This window comes from Protobothrops mucrosquamatus, unplaced genomic scaffold, assembly GCF_001527695.2.
Source record: "Protobothrops mucrosquamatus isolate PMUCROS unplaced genomic scaffold, P.Mucros_1.0 scaffold_217, whole genome shotgun sequence".
Classification (NCBI taxonomy): Eukaryota; Metazoa; Chordata; class Lepidosauria; order Squamata; family Viperidae; genus Protobothrops; species Protobothrops mucrosquamatus.
This window is the reverse complement of record NW_015386293.1, coordinates 2,350,855-2,358,265: the sequence shown is the minus strand read 5'-3', so window position 1 is coordinate 2,358,265 and position 7,411 is coordinate 2,350,855.

Here is a 7,411-nt window from a genome sequence, read left to right as displayed (position 1 = left end):
TTTTTTTTTATTTTTTTTTTTTTTATTATTATTATTATTATTATTATTATTATTATTATTATTATTATTATTATTATTATTACTATTACTATTGTTGTTGTTGTTATTATTATTATTATTATTATTATTATTATTATTATTATTAGTATGTTCATCTATTTCTTCTGATTGGTTGGGTGGCCTGTAATATACACCTATGGCAATATCACTTTTTTCTCTTTTATATTGACCCAGAGATTTTATCTTTGATCATGTGCTTTTCTGTAGATATGTAGTGTTCTTGCATATAGTGCAACTCCCCCTCCTCTTTTTGTAGATCTATTTCTTTTGAACAATTTGTATCCATCCATCATTCCATTCCATTCATGGATTTCGTCCCACCAGGTTTCTGTTATGCCAACTATGTCATACCCTCCCTCATGTACTATTGCTTCTAGTTCACCCTGTTTGTTCCCCAAGCTTTGAGCATTTTTATATAAGCATTTAAGACTTTTATGCCTGTCCATGGCTGTGTTTCTCACATCTCCTGATTGTTGTTTGACTTTTTCCCTTTTTCTCATCACTGCCTACCTCATTGTTTGATTTGTTTTCTTGGGATTTGTGATTGGTTTTGGGTTCTAGAGATTCTAGAGATTGATCACCCTTCCCCCTCAGTTTTAGTTTAAAGCCCTCCTGATGAGTTGAGCAAGTATTTTTCCAAGTACATTTTTTCCTGTTTTAGTGAGGTGCAGTCATCCCTTGCCAAGAGTCCTTTGTGTAGGAAATGCAGTCCATGATCCAGGAAACCAAAATTTTCTTGGCGACACCAACCCTTTAGCCAATGGTTTATTTCTAAAATTCTTTTTTCCCTCATGGGTGTTGACCTTTCATTGGGAATACTGATGAAAACACTACTTGTGTTTCTAGCTTCTTAACTTTATTGCCTAGTTGTTTGTAATCTCTCACTATTGTACTTAGTTTGTTTGTTGTGTCATTCGTCCCAATGTGGAGGAGGAGGAAGGGGTAGTAATCTGTAGGCCTAATTAAATGTCTGCTGTCTCCAAGTAATTCCTGTTTTGGTTATATCCAGAGTCAACAAATATAATTGTAGAAAGTCTTTTCACTTGTAGACTCATACAAAGGCACTTTGTTTACACCAGGCGTTGTTTCAAAGTCAAACACTTTCAGATTATTTTATTATTATTTAGTGTTACTGTAGTATCTTCTTTCAATATTCCAAGTATCTTTATAGGTTATAGTTATCTCAAAGTTAATTACATTAAAGTGAGTAAAAGCTTCCCTTATTAAAAGCCATCATGTTATTTTCATGTTCCCATCCCATAGAAAAGTATGCCATCCTAATTATAAATCATATCTTTCTAAATACAATGGTCTTTTAATATCTAAAAATTATCTATTTCTTTTAGCCATATTCAAACACTTGCTTGGTAATATAAGGCCCCATCCATATACAATATTTGGATAAAGCTTGTTGCTGTTTTAATCTTTGCCAGTTTTATATCTAGCATTCTTTCAATTCTCCAAAACTCTGCCATAAGCATGCTTTAGGTGAAAGCTTTCTTCTTGGAAATAATCTGCAATTCATTATAAAACTGTGAAGTCAAATGAGTAGTAATTTGAGACAGCACATGCATAAACTTTCTGTTTAATTTTCTTCTTTTACTGCTTCCCCCCCATTGAATAACAAAATAATATGTCTTTTCAATTAAATTCTGCTTGCTATTCCTCACCTTCAGAAAATGCTGAACTCTTACTCATATCAAAATAGATTTGATGTCGTTTTCCACCCTAAAGAAAGGAATTGTGGATGTAGGATTGATGTATTGTGTATTTCTGAAAACCTTTAACTCTTGGTCTCTTCCTTTAATCTCTGAATCTCTCTTAGACCAAACACTAGCTCCTCTTTTCCTTTTCTAATCCTTTATAATTGTTATGACTTTTTAAAATAGTCCCTTGTAATATGAAATTCAAATTTCATAGATATTTATAGTATTCGTTCATCATGTAAAATATCAAGACATCTACTATATGCAATCCAGTATGTTTACACAAAAAGACAGGTACGTATAATTTTAATTATTTTTAAAGAATTTACCCATTGAATATGTTGATATCTCAATCAGAATACCTAAAGATGTATAAACATTGTTAAGATGGCATAAGCACTGGTACAGCTGGTACAGAAGTACAAGATTTTTAAGATAACTAAAATAACATAGAGGCAGAAAATTCTTCCATGAACTGGAATTTCTGTACATCTCGAGGGGTTTTTTTTGTACTTTCTTCCAAATTACATTGATAAGTTTTTGCTTTGTTTCATTTTACTGTCCAGATCATTTGCAGAGCACTCTAAAAGTGCTGATGACTTAATAATTTATTTGTATCCCTTTATTATTTTTAAAAATAATTCAAGGCAGCGAACATATCCAACACAACTTCCTCCTCCTGTTTTCCCCACATCAACAACCCTGTGAGGTGGCTTCGGCTGAGAGAGTGTGACTAAGCCAAAGTTACCCAGCTGGCTTTATGGCTAAGGTGGACTTGAATTTATCATCTCCTGCTTTCTAGCCTAGTGCCTTAACCATTAAACCAAACTGGCTCTTCAGTTTGTTATTTAATAATGTTATCTAATAATATTAACTAACATCAACAGCTTCCTCTTTTAATTGCTGCTTCAGAGAATTCTGTAAAGTTTAGCTGAGTAGCATTCCTGTTGATGATCACTGATTGTTTTCACATAATTTGTGTCTGGGGCTCCTTTGGCAAGCTTGATTTTTGTGTTAGATAAAACAGCAGCAAGAATAGTCTTCGCGCAATATTGGAAAAATGAAGCAGTACCACCAGAGGAAGAAGTAATTAAAAAAATATTGGAATGCGCAGAGATGGACAGATTAACTATGAGATTGAAAGATAAAGAAGAAACAGAATACTACCAAATCTGGGAGTTATTCTATAAATGGCTAGAGGAAAGAACCAAAGATTAGGAATTGATTATGTATTAGCGTTTTTGAATCCAGACAGCACACTGGTTGAAAAATTAACACATGTATGTAAGAGAAAAACTAATAAAATCCTTATAAAAAAGATAAAAAATAGGACATAAATTAATGTTTTTTTCTTTGTTTCTGTTTTTCAGAAATTTTACCAATGTGGATGGCCTTTTTAATATCTTCCACAGCAACTAGTATTTTTCTTGGGACAACTTGGATGTAAGAAACTTATTCTATTTTGAATGTTGATAAACATCTTAAATGTTATGTATCAAGTATAACCTCTGCATTCCGTTTCAGCAGCTGAAGAAAGCCAGTTTTGTTGAACTGAATTTGGTAAATTGAATTTAGTAAATGCTATCCATGAAACTATGTAAAAACAAATAGTAATTTTCTTGTCAGTCTGGTCCCAACTTACTTCCTAAGACAGAAACACCCTTGACTCCATAGGTGGTAGAGAAAAGGTACTTTTACTGGAGATGTTGAGTGCAGTGTGAGCAAGGTAAGCTCTGAAGAAAACCTGCACAAAAATCATATAGAGAAAGCAATTCTCAATGTCCGAGACCCTCCCACTGGGAAAGTAATCCAATCAGGTCTTGTTCCAATGTTTTGGGAATGTGATGCCTCCAGTGCCACAGCAAATTCCTTTCCCAGGGCTGGTGTCCTTGAAAGGCAGGAAGATGACTCAATTTAGGACTTCTGATTCCCCATTTTCCCACAAGATTCTTTCATACCTCCAGCACTCATCCCCTCCCAAGTGCTCCCCCCCCCGGTTATGGAAGTTGGTACTGAGCTTCAAAGAAAGCGAAGATAGGGAGCTGACATTCGGCCACCATGTCAAAGGCTTTAGCTCTGTAAAAGAAAGTTTTAAGGTATTGATCATATGGCTTTAGACATTCAGGGTTTGTCAGGGTATTTCTGGTGGAAGGAACGTAGACATTTTGCAGCTCGAACATGGTGTCTGTTCTGTTTCACGCATTGGTAGGCATTGAACGAGGCAGAGTAACAAACAGGTACTTCTTTATTTGCAGCTAACAGAACTCTGAACAAAATGGCTCCGCCCCTTTTTATACATTTACCCTGGGGCGTTGTCAGCCAATGAATGCAACGTATTTTCCCGCTCAAACACATGCTCAGTAACTCGGAGACAGCCTGTCTGGCCTGGGCAAACCACGTGGTCTGCCTGGGTCTCAGTGCAGCTTCCTGAACCTGCTCTGTCAATCAAAGCCCAGGACATAACACCCCTCCCCTCCTGGTTCAGAAGGAGATACTATTTTACAATACTACAAGCGTTCTCCCACAATGTTCATTTAAACAAGCAATAATACACAACATTATAGGTCTTTCCACAAATCAAAATAATAATATTAAATGAACCCCTTACAAGGAACATATACAACATTCCCCATACATCACATCATAGCACAAAATAAGTCAGTTCCCAAAAGACATACACAAGCTTTTCAATTGCAATAAAATACAAAAGCATTTTATGGTTGCAGAGACAGAAACCTCACGTAGTCCTTTAAGAACTTCGGTGGACCTTTGGCCTGCTCCAATCACCTCGGAGCTGCAGCAGGCGCCCGATCTGCAAGCTCGCCTGCCAGGCTCGGAAGACCGGGACTTTGAGACCTGTTCGATACGGGTGAAACCGGATCGTGAAGGCTGGCCTGTTCTGATAGACCCAAGCCTTTGTCCATTTGACTTTGGCTGGCCCATTCCGGAAGGCCCAAACCAGAGTTCCTTGATGGGGTGGAATTCCCCGGACCGGCATAAATAGCCGGCTGGGAGCACTGTCCCATTGGCGCAAGGCCTGAGGTAGATTCAGCATGAAAAGCCGTTTGAGTGCAATGTCCCATGGATGCAGTGCCCAAGTTAGGAGCCGCCTCGTTGACAAAACACCTGTTTGGCAAATGCAATGTCCTGCTTTCACTGAGAGACTGAGATTCACGATCGTGATCGTGGTCTTCCTCCCCCGAGAGCAGAGTCAGGAGCGGAAGGTTGGCTAGGTAACCTCCAACGCAGCTGGTCAATGTGCCTGCACAGCACACGACCATCTTCCAATGCCACTTCGTAAGAAAGTGGCCCGGTAACTTTGCAACCACCCAAAGGTGTCCAGGTCCATAGTTCCATGCCCAAACTGGATCACCCACTTGCAATTGCCTTGGTGCCCTCGGCTGTGGCACCTGTGATGCAACTCGATCTGGGTGTAATCTATCTAGCTTGGTGATAAGGTAGCGACCCCATCGAAGCTCAGCTGGACTCTTGCCTGTAGATGTGCAGGGTGTAGTGCTGTGGCAGAGGAGGAAATCTGCCAATCTGTGATGCCAGTTTCCATGGGTGAGCCATTTCAAGGCTTCTTTTGCAGAGTGAACCATGCATTCCGCTTGGCCATTTGAGGCTGGATGAAAAGGTGCAGAAGTAGCATGCCTAATCATATTTGCCCTCACAAAGGACTGAAACTTCGAGGAGGTAAATTGAGGTCCACTGTTGGAGACAAGGACACCTGGAAGCCCATGAGAGGCAAAAATCCCCCTCAAAACCTGGATGGTCCTGGCAGTCGTCATAGTGGACACTGGAACGGTCTCCAGCCATTTGGAGTGACTGTCCACCACAATGAGGAAGAGCTGCCCCTGAAAGGGGCTGGCGTAGTCGATATGAACCCTCGACCAAGGAGCATGTGTGGTCTCCCATCTATGAATGGGAACCTGTGGCATTTCAGGCTTGGACTACCCCCAGAGATCCGGGTGATCCCGGATCTCCCCTCCTTCCGCCGCGCCCTAAAGACATGGCTTTTCCAACAAGCGGGATTGGCCTAGGGAATTTTAGTGGGGTTTTTAAGGGTAATTTTAACGACTAGGCCTTTACAAATATTTTCTTTTAATCTGGCTTTAATATTGATATTTGTTGTAATGTTGTTTTATAAGGCTGTCAGCCGCCCTGAGTCCGGTGAGGAGAAGGGCGGGATACAAATCAAATAAATAAAATAAAATAAATAAATAAATAAATGTGGCACCCTTGGACCTGGGCCTCAATCTCTTTATCGAGCCCAGGCCACCAGAGGTAGCTACGCACAAGCGCCTTCATCCCGACCCTAGTCCTTAGTGAGGTCGGGATCACTACCTACTGTTGTGATTCCGTCCCAGCCTGTGTTCCCAACAGCTGAGTCTGAGGAATCTGAGGAGGAGGAGGTGGAGGAGGCCTTTGAGGGGCTGTCAGGGTCAGAGGGAGGCTCTGATGAATTACAGGACTCACGGCTTGATGAAGAGCCTGGCCCCTCCAGTCGTGTTTCTGATGAAGCTCAGCTGTGTGAGGAGCATGAGTCAGATTCGGAAGGCTCACATCTGGATTTGCTAATTGATGCTCGCAGACGTTGTCAGGTAGCGAGAGAAAAACAACAGCAGTCAATGCGACAACTCCAAAGTAAAAGGAGAAGGCAATGAGAGGCAATGCCCTGTGTTGTGTCCTGAGCCTGCAAGATGCAGGCTCGGGACGTTGCAAGAGTCCCGGGCATTTGCAGAAGCTGCCTGGGACCAGACTGAGCGGCGCCGGCCTTGTGCGCATGCGCAAGGTGGGAAAAGCCCGCCTCATGATTGGTTGAACTTGCCCGGGGATCAGAAGGTATAAATAGAGGCCTGCGTGCCTCTGCTCTGGTTGTTCGAGAGTGGAGCAAACAATAAAGACTTGTTAGAGATGAATCGTCTCAAGCGCCATTATTCCCAGGACTTAACACTGGCGACGAAGGTGGGATTCAGTCTCTACAGCTAAGAAAAGCTAGAAGACTCACCCAAAGAAGTCCGGGAAAGAAACGGCGTGGAAGTCAGCGTTATTCTGCCAGTACGAAATCGCTGGAGGGTGCGTGCGACTGAAGAAGAAACTTTACCATCGATCATGGCTAAAGTTGGGCGTTTAGAAGAATTCAACGTCTCTCTCCCCGAGAGGTGGGAATCTTACGTGGCAAGAGTCGAGACGTATTTTCGCATCAACCAGATTCGAGAGGAAGGCTTAAAGGCTGCCACATTGTTGTGCGTTTGTGGGCAAGACGCCTTTGAGATCGCCGAGAGTTTAGTCTCCCCAGACTCGCTGGAAACGGTGTTGTACTCCGACCTCAAGAAAACCTTAAAGAAACATTTCCAGCCCAAGCAATCAGTCATGGCTTGGAGGCACACATTTCAACAGAGAGATCAGTGAGTCGGAGAATCAGCAAAAGACTACGTTGCGGCCTTGAAAAGAGCAGCTAAACCGTGCGACTTCAAGGACTTAGAAGAAAGACTTCGTGATCGTTTTGTATGCGGGCTGAGAAACACAGAATTGCAGCAGAGACTGTTCGCCAGGGAAGATGTTTCCTTCCAAGATGCTCTGCGAGAGGTTTCGGCTGAAGAAGCTGCCGGCGGGGCGGTCAAGAACATGCGGCCCAAGAG